Raw genomic sequence first — 15,407 nt, 5'->3', positions numbered from 1 at the left:
GAAGCCTATAAGTATTAAGGGGATCCAACGAAGGAATGAGGTCTCACTCTAACCTAATCAAGACAACTAACTAAGTCTATATTTCAATTACCTTAGCATAATCAGTCTTTTACATTCCTTAGTATAACCAATAGCCTAGTCTTAATTTAGGAGTAGTGGTAATCCAATAGTTGTAATCCAAAGTCTACGCTCATACGCTAGATAATTTCGTACCATTTGTAATATAGTAAATTGTTTTATCGCTTAGGGTCAAAGGTTGTCTGATTGGAATTGAGTTGCCTGAAATTGAATTTAACTGTGCTCAAGAACTTCACACATGACCATACCAGCTAAGGAGGTCCTTTGGTTCACGTTATTAATTTATTAGATTTCCTAAACTGTCAGATTTTTTGAAATGTAGGAGTACCGACTCTAGGTCCAAAACTCTAAATGCCCCACCATTTGATGGTCATTATGGTTTGTATAACCCTCATTTCCAAGGTCCTGGCTCTCTTTACTCCGCTCTAAATTTATTGGTTTGGGTCCTTAGGCCCATAGGGTCCATTTATCTTAATTGTACGTGCACATATTCACGCCTTCTTGGATTTGTTTCGAGTTCAAAATTGTCAAGTACAACTCCAATTCATCGACTAATGATCTAAACGTGATTGAGATCCATTCGCATGATCTTAAACACGTATGGGATAAACTACTATAGTCAATTTCGCATGTCGAAGAAACTTGGGATTCTAATGTGGTTTCTAGATTCCATCGCCCCCTTCCTAAGTCAGAGAGCATTAGTGTGCATCGTGTGACAATAACCCAGGTCTAGTTTAATCTAAATCATGCTCTGATACCATCTTGTAACACCCTGAAAATCGAGGGTCGAGCAGAAGCTCAGCTCCCGAGTTCCAACGCATCACTTATGCAACATAGAAAATGATGATTGAATATTGTTCATATTAGTGCATTAAACATGAGTGAGATTATACCAAAACAGCATATCATACTCCAGAGACAATTAACTTTCACAAGCAGAAGACTATGATAAATATATAAAATATATAAACTGTTGTAACTCTCCAGAGTGTGAACATGATTTCAGATTAAATATATACATGTGTACTCCACAAAATGAACAAAATGAAGATACATGGGTGTTCCAAAGGTGTAAAATAACAAGTGTAATGGCATCTAATCAGCATGCCTGTAATCCCGTCGATCAGAACATGGTCTACATAGACCCACCTGATAGTTGCATATAGGAGAATGCCTCCTCATCATCCTTAAAGTCTGGCTCCGCCTTGCAGGCCGCGCCATCATCTAAAACTACAACAGGGTCTGGTTGGTGTTTAAAACACCGTCCCGTAACGTGGGAGTGGGTGATCAACTCAGTGGAGCCATAAAGCAAAGGTTAACATACTGTCAATTCAGTCAAGTAGTAATGATAAAGCAATACAATCAAACATCCCTAAGTACTGTAATTAATGCAAGAATGGTATGTAATAATGATGCATGCCCTTGCCTGCACTCCCACTGTGATCTTCATCTCACGGTCGCGACATGTCAGTCACTTCCTCAGTGCTCTACCCAACGCTAAACGGTACATGCAATGCAGTGCATGAGCGTGATTACCAAGTTCTTATTAGGCCTTTTCATATAGCAGGATTGGGAAACTAAGGTACCTCCTTTATATCATTTCCCCAACAATGATCCATTCTAGGGTCGTCAGTCCTAGCTAATCTCATATGATGTTATAGTTACAGGTCGCTACAAAGGGCTCGTCACCTCAATGCATGCCTGGTTTATACTCTTGTTTACTACGGCAAGGCTCGTCACCTCAGCGCAGTCTTAGAGTATGCTCGAGGTCACTATGAATGGCTCGTCACCTAGTCATAGGCCAACAGCTCGAATACACTGTCCATTACCACCATATTCGGCTCACGAGTATGGGTTGCTCACTGGTCACTACGGGGAGGCTCGTCACCCCAGCGTAGGCCGACAGCTCGACCATGGTGTCCCATACCACCATGTCTGGCTCATGAGTCTTAGCAGATCGATGTACCAAGGTTAACGGGATTTCCACTGGTGAGTTTGGTACCTTAGGTTCAAGCAGTAGCGTCCATATATGTGATCATTCATTGGGTCAATCGGGTTACTTGACAAGCTCGACTCGAACGGGCGCACATCGAGTTGATCGACATGAAGTGCACAAGCACTCCGTGTAGCTAACCACTGTCGACAACCAAAGTACGGCAGATTCATCGAACACGTCCTGCGTGGTGAAACAACCTCAGCCAACTGGTCAGAACCTGTTACCGATTGCCTAGACTATACCGTAGTCCTAAACACACCCAATTCCAACAAGTACTCATATGACATAGTCAAAGCAGTAATGAACAAATCATTCCAATCCTACAACCATTTGAGCATGTTATGAAATACAACATGCGCATGAATTCACACATATGCATTTCATGTGTAAAACAGACAATACAGTGTAAGTTACATGGAGGGATTTATACACCTAGTTAAGGTAGTTGAGAATCTCATCTCAACACCCACATAAAGTACAATTCACCAAATACTTACTCACACAGACATTTTTACAAACACTTAGACTACACGTTCCAACATACACAACGTATGTTAGTTATACTACATATTAGGGAAAATCCTTTCACCATGGAGTTGGCACATATACAACAATCATATATCCATGACAATTAATCATGGCAAGCACAAATCCAGATTCCATACGAATCCGGTCATTTCAACTAACACATGGGATACACTATACACGACATAGTTCATATATATCCGTAAAGCGAAGGAATCTTCGCATTTAGCATGTGAAATGGCACCCAAATCAATTATGAATCATTAACCGACATTAAAAGCCTTGAAAACAATAACCCAAACGTTTATAGTCCGCACCTTATGCCGGTAAACGCGTAACAAACTCAATTTAACCACTAAGTCTTTGTCTACGGCACCACAATAATCTATATTAGGGAATATGTTAGCTATTTCATCTATTACACTAGTTAGAAACCCTAAAACAGGTTAGGGTTAGGATTCTTTACCCAGGTACATTGTCGGAAACGCCAGTATAGCGATACAGATGGGGTGGTTGAGTGTATGGAGTAGCGGGATCGAATCCCAAGAAGAATCGCCAACTCACTCTCTCACTTTCTCTCTCTTTCCTTCCCTTTTCTCTCCTCTCTTTTAAGGTTTTCCAAATTCATATGGAATGAGAGAGAGAGGGTTTAAGGCCCTGATATAGGCCCAAAAGTGATGGGAATGGCCCCATGGCCATGGTATACTTAGGTTATAGCTAAAAGTTGACTGTTTCAGTCCAACGAAGCACATCTGGAGGCCCCGTTTCTACCTGCGGTTGGACTTAAGCTCCCTGACATTGGATCTAGGTCGAGTTAAGTTTTCGGTCCGATCAGATTTACAGATCGACCGCGGAGGACAGGTTTCAGTTCGACGGTCACCGGTACTCGCTCAGGGCCACAAGTACACTGACATGTGTTGGAAATATCCCCTGATTCAAGGGTGTAATTGGGTCATATTTTGATGGTCTAAATCTTTAGATTTGGCCTGTAAGTGAACGACTCAATTCACTTAAGTTTGAGTTTATTTTCTAAAGGTATTCGCGTTTCTCACACACTTCGCTTTAGGCTCAAGTTGTGTGTTTCTGGATACTATTAGGACTTGATTTCTAGGATGGTTGTCAAGTCCAACAAGGTAGTCATATTCGTATAGTTTCATAGTTATCGGACTTTTGACGTGCGGTCCAGGTCCGATATAGAGTTTCAAGGTGCTCCCGAGAGTAACTAGGTTTAGAGATGGATTCTAAGTTTTTAGGTAACGTAGCGTTAATGGATCTATCATTTTGGGTCTTATAGTTCATGTTTGAAGTGGTTCAAGCTAATTCTACTGAGTATTCAGTTTAGTACTTAACTAAATTATGCCTTAATTACAACAGAATATGGTCCTAGGGCAGTTCTATGCCCCTTTCTGGCACTTTTAGTTTACTTCATATCCATTAAATTTCATTTGATTTTGTCTTGTAGAAAAATTTTAAAAATTCTAGAAGCAGCAACTGTCCAAACTAATAATTTTCAGATAGTTATCACAAAGACCTATATTTAACTATATTAAAACTTTTATTATATTTTTGACTTATTTTTATATGAAACTAGACTTATTAAGCTTCAATCTAACTTTTGAATCACCTAAATTGGAGTTATAATGAGGGAGATATGACTTTTCAAAGTCAAATGAAATACTACAGAAAACGGCAGGAAACGGGCCGCCCAGCCCGCTGGGCGGCGAGGCCTCGCGGTTGCAGCTAGGCCATCGCCGACTCGCTGTCTTGTCTAGTGGTGGTTTCACCACCTGATATTTGAAACGTGTGTATTTTGTAAACCGGAATGAGTTATTTGACACGCAATTTATGTTTTTAAGGTAGGAGAAGCTCATCTATCCAAATAGCCTATTTATTTTGTAAGATTTCAAAAGGTTAATGGTCAAAAACCCATTTTATTTATTTATTTACTATTTATAGTAAATTTTAGTTTAAGTATTATTCTTCATCACCTAAACTTTAAGATTTGTGTCTAATATGAAAGTACTTAGAAAATTTTGAAGAATAAGGTGGTGAAAGGTGAGATTTTGAAGGAAATGGGTTAAAAAGTGATTTTAGACTTTGGGATTGAGTTCTGAGAAGTTAATAAGGTGTTATGATCGACCCATTACCTAAGGACACCTAACTCCAAGTTGACAAAAATTCACGGTGTTACAATAGTGTCCCATGACCACTATCATTGACTACCATCTTAGGATGTTTAATGGAAACCCGTCAACTAGTGGCCAATCATATTACTGTATATAAGGCTTACCATCCCACGGTTGCACAGTATAAAACATCAAACCCATATAGGAAATATACTAGGACAAAGCCACATAGGATGATATCAAAACAAGCCACATAGGGCAATTATCAAAATAGGCCACATAGGGCAAGTGTCAAAACCATGCGATAAAAGACCATCCTTGAAAACCATTGGACACGACAACCCTAGATGGTAGGCACACATCAATGGTCAATTTAAACCACCATTCAATAACCACTAAGCCGAAGGTCCATTACAATCACAACCAGTCAGGTTATATCCCAAGTATAGGTGTACATTTATAGGTGGGGGTTTCCCACTAATGTACCAGTTTAAATTCCATAAGCAATCCACTAATAATCTACAAGCATGAACAAATATATAAGATGAACATTAAACATATAATATAACAATTCAATTTCCACCAGCTAATACATGTGATTATAAAAGGGAGATATCAATTATAAATTGAAATACAAACTATAACTTAAGCTAATGGGAAGATGGAAAGCTCAAGGGAAAGAATCATCACCTTACTAGTGTTTGAAATGGCCAAGCTATATGTCCGGGGGGGGGGGGGGGGTGAATAGGACTATGTCAAATTAAAAATAAATACAGCGGAATATGAACCAAAGAATAGATAGCACTTTACACCAATCACAGTATAGGAATGGAAAGCAACCTAAAATAGAGAAATAGAGACAAAATTTGTTCTAAGGACAACCTTACACCAAAAACTAAAGTTTATGGTAGGACAACCTTATTTCTAGAACAAATAGAGAAACTGAAGCTCAACGTAATAAAGAAATAGCAAAAATATAATGCTGAAATGTAAATCTTAATTATTACAACATTCCCCACTTTGCTTGAAATAAAATAATTACAACATTCACATTCACACATACATTCCACAATTTAGAATGATAAAAGATAGGAAATATAAATCACACATCCACAACACAAAGAATTATAGTGGTTCGCCTGTGTGTTCACCAACTGTTAAACAACAGCCACACAGAATGCTACTCCACTCCTAATATCCTCACACAGGGGATATTAGTGTTCACTATCAAATAGGTTTTCATAGGTTCACCCAAAACCTTCACAATTGTGTCTTTTTCAAAGGGCTTACACAATTCAAAAGACCCTCACTTCTGAGTTTTTTGGCTCTCCTCAGATAACCAACAACTTTGAGATTTTTCTGGCTTAACCTCAAATAAAACCAAAACAATGTAAATTACACAAATTGTAAAATACCTGATTTTCTCCTTCGTTGTAGTAGCCCAGAAGAACCAAGTCGGAGTAGAGATTTGAATGTCAAAGTTCAATGTCCAATACTCACTTTATAATAGTTCTAGGTTCTAATAGATTTTAAATTAAAACAAAAGAGCTAGCTCTAATTGATTTTGATTTTAGAAAAAGGAAAACAACAATTCCTCTTTTCAGATTAGATTGGAATGCAAGAAACAAAATCAATTAAGAAAGCTAAAGAAAGAGAATATTAAATATGCACACTTAGCTTAAATGGAGCACCGACTTATCTCTTAAAAGACCGAATTAAATTAACTTGAATTGCTTATTTTATTCTGAGATTCGTGCTCTATTTATAGGTGAGCAAATCACACCTTCAACTGGTCTAAGGACCTCTACGACTGGTCGTAGAACCAACAGATATTTGAAAATTCGGGCGCGATAAGATTTGGCAGTTTCACGACTAGTCGTAGGTTTCCTTCGACTGCTCGTAGGTCTCCTTCGACTGGTCGTAGGTGGCATAATTTCAATGCTGTTCTTTGAGTCATAGGTCTATGACTGATCAAAGATGCAGTCGACACTGTTCCTACGATTGGTCGAACAGTCCCCAGGACTAGTCGAAGCCTAACAGAAAGTTTTCGATTTTTGTAACAAACTTACGACTGATCTAGGAAATGTTTAGACAGGTCGAAGCAGTGCTAGGACTAGTCGAACAAAGTTCAGGACTAGTCTTAGAACAAACCAAACTCACTTATATTAAACTTATGAATTATGTATCCAAAATGGCCTACTTTAAAGGTCAACCTAAGGTCAGTCATACCTCAATAGTGAAGTAAGGACATTGAAACTTTAGAGACGAGTGACCTTTGAAAGTAATGGATCTTGAAGTCTTGTTGTCCTTTAAACTTAAGAGCTTTTTGAGATCTTGAGATTGAACTTGAAAGCTTCTTGAATCTAGTCGAACAATCTCACTTTCTCGAGTCTTGACTTATGAACAGTGCTTGTTAATCAAAGTTGATCTTGAGTAGAGCATTGTTCTTCACAGATGCAAGCTTCATAACAGTGTCTTTGACACCACAAATTTGACAACACAAAGGGCTATAAACTATGGCACTTACAATCTCCCCCTTTGTCAAATTAGTGACAAAACACACTTTCAATATATGTTACATAACACAGAATATCTTATTAAAGAATCATGCACCAGTTGTTATATCTGATTAAAGAATCATGCACCAGTTGTTATCAACCGGCATCCTCCAGACTTGTAAATCAATATTCAGTCCACCTCTGCACATACTCCCTCTGAGTATCATACTCATAAAACACCATGCAATACAAACAATACAATGCTACTCCCTCCTCATGACAACATCCATATCCATATACATATCCATAACATATCCATACTCCCCCTTTTTGTCACAATATGACAAAGGAAGCACAAAATAGATGGCTGAGGGGAAATAATCAATGAGAAATATGAGAGGTAACTAGTCAAGATATGAGAACATAGCATAAGCAGCACACATAATTCATAGACTGAGTTAAGTTAAAGAGAGTGACAAACTCAAAAACTAGTTAGGAGCAATAACGTTATTACAGACCGGTAAACTTAAAAATACTAATTTGATCCAGATGAAGGAGTAGGAAATGCCTTTGTTCAAGCGCCTAAGATATTTGCACATATATTTGAACTATAAATCATGGGCAACAGACATGTTTTCCATCTTAACATTTAGATTCTTAACTTTATCTTCCAATGCACTTAGATGTGCATCAAATGAAGAAGGCTCATACTCTGGATCATTTGTAGAATCGGACTTAAGTTCTTAAAAAATATCATCCATGTTAATATCATCAGGAGGAAGATCACCAGCTTCTTCCTCATGTACAGCATCAGTATTGCCAACACCATCACCCTGGCCAGGAAGAAAATCCAGCTTCATTTATTGATATTGGAATTGTTAAATATCAGATGATAAATAGGTGCCTCTCCAACCGGCATGTCGACTGACATATGTGTAACCAACACAGTCATCAAATATCCAAACGGAATGTCACTGTGACTAGGATGGAGTCGAAACTGAATGATGAAGTAACAAATCAAGGATGGTAAACAAATGTTAACACCACTGACAACAGAATGAAGAATACGAACCATGAAGGACGTCAATTCAGATTTATTACCCGACTGAGGATATAAATTAGACAAAAATATTTTGTGAAGAATTTTGTATTTGGATAACAGATATTTTGAAGGAAGCGCATTCCCTTTATGCACCCATTGTACATCCAAATTGCATAAGTCCTTAGTCAGCATACGTTTTTCAGCGACAGTGGGTTTATCAGATAAAGTATGGATGGGAATACCCTTATCATTCATTGGAATATCTATAAGGGCTAAAATCAAATGACGATCAATTTTAAATGGCCCTTCTCTTGTGAAGATAGAAAAAGTTAAATTTTCCAATGAGAAAACACATATGCAAGCAAACATGGATTGGGCAATGGACCGGTATGCTGGCCCACCCCAAAGCAATAAGTTATTCCAACCTACAGATTGGAGCATAAGAAAAATATCAAACGAAGTAACATGATTAATATCTACTGGATGTTCAACAATAACATTACGCAATCTTATGTCCCGAACATAAGATGGATCGTCCTTAGGAGCCCTAAGATGACGCTTAGTGATAGGGGCTGATCCGGAAGAGGAAGACGGACCACAGGATGTTGATTTTCTTCCTTTAGAAGTCATATGCAACAAAGATTTCAAGAATATAGAGAATTGCAAAGGATTGAGAAAAGGGTTTTCTCAAATCAGATTTTTCAAAAGAAAAACCCCAAATCTTAACTAAATTCGAAATAGATAACTCTAAGAGAGAAATAGAAGAACTCTAGATACAAATCTACAAGCAAAATGCAAATGAAGTACTAACCTTGAAGATTTTGGAAGATGGGTTCGACTAGTCGTGTGTCGGCTCATTGGAGAGTGAAGATGAAATGAAGAAGAAAGTTATTTTCCCCAAATTTTAAGTGAATCCACGCAATTCATGACTGGTCGTGGGTATACACGACCGGTCGTAGCATGACTGGTCGTGGATACTCACGACTGGTCGAGTACAGGCCAAAAAATCTGATTTTTTGCATATTTATCAAGATTTGAAAACTAAACTAGCAAATATATACAATACGATACAAATAGGCATAATTAATCATTTTAAAATACACATGCTGAGATCAAATTTTATTTTGTTAAACCTGCTTTTGTCGAGCGGTTTAGTGAAAATATCAGTACGTTGATTCTCGGTAGGAATATATTCCAAGGATATAACTTTTTCTTCTACTAATTCCCGAATATAATGAAATCTAATGTCAATGTGCTTAGTACGAGAATGCTGAATTGGATTTTTTAAAATATTTATGGCACTGAAATTATCATAATATAATAACATAGAATCCTATTTAATTCCGTAATCACTCGGCATACGTTTCATCCAAACAAGATGTGTACACGCATTACTAGCTGCGATATATTCAGCTTCAGCTGTTGAAAGTGATATAGAACTTTATTTCTTGCTAAACCAAGAAACTAAATAGTTTTCGATATAAAACAACCACCACTGGTTGATTTTCAATCATCAAGATTACCAGCCCAGTCAGCATCCGAGTAATTGAACACTAGTCTCATGTGGATACCAGAGACCGAGATTAACAGTACTTGCGACATATCTTATATTCCGCTTGAGAGTAGTCAAGTGTGACTCTTTAGGTTCAGACTGATATCTAGTGCAAATACCAACACTTAGAGCGATATCTGGTCTACTAACAGTTAAATACAATAGACTACCAATCATACTCCGATATAATTTCGGATCTACAGTTTTACCAACAGAATCTTTTGAGAGTTTCAAGGTTGTACTCATAGGAGTATCAAAGTTCTTACCATTCTCAAATCCAAATCTCTTAATCAAGTTCATAGCATATTTAGATTGAGAAATGAACACTCCATCAGGTTTGTCTTTTACTTGTAACCCGAGGAAATAATTCAATTCCCCAACCAAGCTCATTTCAAACTGAGATTTCATCAAATCTGCAAACTCAATAGTCATGTCAGTACAGGTAGATCCATAAATGATATCATCAACATAGATTTGTACTAATAAGATATGATCCTTATGTTTTTTAATAAACAGAGTTTTATCAACACATCCCACTTGAAAATTATGGCTTAATAGAAACTTTGTTAGTTTCTTGTACCATGCCCTAGGAGCTTGTTTTAAACCGTAAAGTGCCTTTTTAAGACGATATACATGATCAACATTTTTGGGGTCTTCAAAACCCATTGGTTGTTCAACATAAACTTCCTCATGTAGATCACCATTTAAAAATGCACTTTTCATATCCATTTGGTAAATCTTACACTTTCTAAAACATGCAATGGATATAGAGAGTCTGATTGATTCAAGACGTGATACTTGTACAAAGGTTTTATCATAATTAATACCTTCAATTTGAGTGTAACCTTATACCACTAGCCTAGCCTTGTTTCTAATTATATTGCCAAGTTCGTCAGACTTATTTTTGAAAATCCATTTAGTTCCAATGATGTGTTTATCTTTAGGTCTAGGTACGAGATACCTAACATCATTTTTCACAAATTGGTTAAGTTCTTCTTGCATCGCAACAATCCAGTTTTCATCAACGAGAACTTCTTTTATGTTAGATGGTTCTATCTGGGATGTAAAACATACATAATTACATATATCCTCAAGTTGTCTATGGGTACGAACACCAGTGAGCGGGTTTCTAAGAATCTGTGTGGTTGGATGATCTTTAACAGTCCTTAGTTCAGAATCAATCCGATTAGATGAAGTATCATGTTTATCAATTATAAGAACTTCATCATTATCTGAACTTGAGACTAATGTATTTAAGTGATCATCAATGACCACATTGATGGACTCTTGAATCACATCGGTCCTTTTGTTCAGAACCCTATAAGCTTGACTGTTTAAAGAATATCCTAGAAAGATCCCTTCATCACTCTTCAAATCAAACTTTCCTAGATTTTCACGATCTCGTAAAATATAGTACTTGTTGCCAAAAACTCGAAAGTATTTGACAGTAGGTTTTTTATCGAACCACATTTCGTAAGCTGTTTTATTATTACCTTTACTAGTGTAAACCCAGTTAATAATATAGCAAGCTGTATTGACTGCTTCAGCCCAAAGATTCTTAGAGAGCTTCATACTGTTCAACATGACATTAGCCATTTCTTGAAGCACTCTATCCTTTCAACTATTCCATTTTGTTGTGGAGTTTTGGGCAATGAGAATTCATGTAATATTCCGTGGTCGCTACAGAACTTCTCAAAATCGCTATTCTCAAATTCAGATCCATGATCACTACGAATCTTACTGACTTGAGAACCTTTTTCAGTTTGAATCCTTTTGAGAACCTTTTTACTTTTTCAAGGGTTTCTGATTTGTCCCTTAAGAAGACAACCCATGTATATCTGGTACAGTCATCTACAATTATCAAGATACGTTTTTTACCACCTCGACTTTCCGTCCTGGTAGGTCCTACTAGGTCCATATGGAGAAGCTCGAGTGGACTTGATGTGGTATTGGAATTCACTTTTTTGTGTGAGTTCTTTGTTTGTTTGTCAATCTGGCATTCACCACATATTTTATCTAATTTTTGAAGTTTGGGTAAACCTCTTATAAGTTCCCATTTGCTCAATCTATATAGATTTTGGTAGTGTACATGTCCAAGACGTTTGTGCCATAAGTCAGTCTCGTCTGTATGGACCATGTAACACGATTGATTAGATGAGCTGGATTCGCTAACAATATAACAGTTTTCAGACGTTCTACGTCCAGTTAGTATTACTGAACCCTTGTTGTTTAGAATATCACAATTTTGATTAGAAAACCGTACACTATGGTAATTGTCACATATTTGAGATATGCTAAGCAAGTTATGTTTTAGACCTTTAACATATAAAACATTTTTAAACAAAGGAAGGTTATAGAGTTGAACAGTACCTTGGCCTATAATCTTGCAGTTGCTGCCATCACCAAATGTTACTGAACCATCAGCCATGTCTTTGAGATCGGTGAATAAACCTTTATCACTAGTCATATGCCTTAAGCATCCACTGTCTAGGTACCACTTTGAATGGCTTGTGGCTTTGAAAGCGGTGTGAGCAACCAAGCAGGCAACTTTAGGAACCCATTTCAGAACTGTTTTGTGTTTAGGAGTATAGTTGGTCTTCTTCTAACTGATGTTGTAAGAATGACCTACTGAGTTAGATTTTAAGAGCTCCTTGAGTAAATCTACTATCTTTTCAGCAAGAAGATTTCGGTTCTGATTTTTAAAGTTGACATGGTTGCTTTTAGGTTTTTGAAAAGTTTTTGTATTTTTAGAAAAAACTTGATAAGTACTCTTCCCTTTTGAGTTTGAGGACTCTCCTTTCACAAACTTGGGAGGAGTATACTTTTAATTAGGAGTTGTATTCTTATCATAGCCCAATCCGGATCGATCACCACTTTTTCTTGATCCGGATAATAGTTTTTCTAACTTTGGATCTCCTTGGGCATACCTCCATGTATCCTTTAAACTCAGAAGAGAAGATACTTCATTTTTAAGTATCTCATTTTCAGATTTCAGATTTTCAATCAGTGAGGTTTTGACTTCTAAATCGCATTTTGATTTTTCAAAAGAAAATCTGAAATTTGGAATTTTTCTAAAACGAGTGATTCAAAACATTGAGTTTAGAAAACTTTTCTTTTCGAAGTTTAAGTTTGACAGCAATTTTAAAACTTTCCTTGTATAGGGCATTGTAAGCGTCTTGAAGATCATCTTCATTTTCATAATCACTATTCAGATTTTCTTCGCTAGTTGAATCATCATGATCTGAAAAAGTGAATTTGGCTAGAGTCATAAGGGCTTTAACTTCACTGCCCGACTCGGTTTCAGAATCTTCTGATTCAGAAGAAGCTTCAGAATCAGATGATTCATCCCAAGTAGCCAACATTCCCTTTCTTTTTGTTTTATCCTTTTTAGGACATTTGTTTGCTAAGTGCCCATATTCTTGGTAGTTGTAACATTGACTATCTTTCAAAGACTTCCAATTTTTAGATATTTTCTTATCATTTGATTTTTAAAAATCTACCCTTTTCTTGCTTTTAAAAATCTTGTAAAATTTCTTCGCTAAAAGAGCCATATCGTCTTCAGAATTTTCTAAATCCAAGTTTTCTTGAGAAATACCTTTAGAAGATTTGAGAGCAATGGATTTACTTTTAGGAGCTTTAAAGTTTAACTCATAGGTTTGTAAAGAACCAACTAGTTCTTCTACCCTCATATTATCCGTATCACGAAACTCCTAGATCGCGGTTACCTTAGAGTTAAACCGTTCAGGAAGTGAGCATAGTATCTTTGCACACACTTTACTTTCAGGGATTTTATCGCCAAGACCCCACATTGAGTTCACAATGTCATTTAATCTAGTGTAAAAGTCCATAAAAATTTCATTTTCATCCATATGAATTTCTTCAAATTTGGTTGTGATGAGTTGGACTTTAGATTTTTTAACAATTATAATACCCTCGTGTGTCATTTCTAATATATCTCAGGCTTACTTTGCAGTATCATAGGATATGATTCTTTTGAACTCATCTAGTGATAGTGCGCAAGTGATTGCATTTAGTGCTTTTGCATTGGCACTACTCTCATTTTTCTGAAGGGTGGTCCATGAGAAATATGGTGTTACTCTCATTGATTTTGAACCATCAATACCAGTCACTTCAGTGGTAGGTGGGTTCCATTCAGTCAATGTGGCTTGCCACACACTCTCATCCATTGATTTGAGGAAGATCCTCATCCTGGCTTTCCAATAGGCATAATTGGAGCCATCAAAGGGTGGAGGCCTAGTGACTGATAGGCTATCAAAATTTGACATCTTATATATAGCTTAGATCGTTAGCTCAAGAATTAAATCCAAATAAAAAGCAATAAGAGTGAGCTATTAGGCTCTGATAACACTTGAAATGGCCAAGCTATATGTCCAAGAGGGGGGGGGGGGTGAATAGGACTATGCCAAATTAAAAATAAATATAGCGAAATATGAACTAAAGAATAGATAACACTATACACCAATCACAGTATAGGATTGGAAAGCAACTTAAAATAGAGAAATAGAGACAAAATTTGTTCTAAGGACAACCTTACACCAAAAACTAAAGTTTATGGTAGGACAACCTTATTTCTAGAACAAATAGATAAACTCAAGCTCAACGTAATAAAGAGATAGTAAAAATATAATGCTGAAATGAAAATCTAAATTATTACAACATTCCCCATTGTGCTTGAAATGAAATTATTACAACATTCACATTCACACATACATTCCACAATTCAGAATGATAAAAGATAAGAAATATAAATCACACATCCACAACACAAAGAATTATAGTGGTTCGCATGTGTATTCACCAACTGTTAAACAACAACCACACAGAATGTTACTCCACTCCTAATATCCTCACACAGGGAATATTAGCGTTCACTATCAAATAGGTTTTCATAGGTTCACCCAAAACCTTCACAATTGTGTCTTTTTCAAAGGGCTTACACAATTCAAAAAACTCTCACTTCTGAGTTTTCTGGCTCTCCTCAGATAACCAACAACTTTGAGATTTTTCTGGCTTAACCTCAAATAAAACAAAGACAATATAAATTACACAAATTATAAAATACCTGATTTTCTCATTCATTGTAGCAACCCAGAAGAACCAAGTCGGAGTAGAGATTTGAATGTCAAAGTTCAATGTCCAATACTCACTTTATAATGGTTCTAGCTTCTAATAGATTTTAAATTAAAACAAAAGGGCTAGCTCTAATTGATTTTGATTCCAGAAAAAGGAAAACAACAATTCATCTTTTCAGATTAGATTGGAATGCAAGAAACAAAATCAATTAAGAAAGCTAAAGAAAGAGAATATTAAATATGCACACTTAGCTTAAATGGAGCACCGACTTAACTCTCAGAAGACCGAATTAAATTAACTTGAATTGCTTCTTTTATTCTGAGATTCGTGCTCTATTTATAGGTGAGCAAATCACACCTTCGACTGGTCTAAGGACCTCTATGACTGGTTGTAGAACCAACAGATATTTAAAAATTCGGGCGCGATAAGATTTGGTAGTTTCATGACTAGTCGTAGGTTTCCTTCAACTGGTCGTAGGTCTCCTTCGACTGGTCGT

Source organism: Magnolia sinica, unplaced genomic scaffold, assembly GCF_029962835.1.
Source record: "Magnolia sinica isolate HGM2019 unplaced genomic scaffold, MsV1 ctg260, whole genome shotgun sequence".
Taxonomy (NCBI): domain Eukaryota; kingdom Viridiplantae; phylum Streptophyta; class Magnoliopsida; order Magnoliales; family Magnoliaceae; genus Magnolia; species Magnolia sinica.
The sequence above is the reverse complement of the archived record's forward strand: the minus strand, read 5'-3'. Positions refer to the sequence as shown.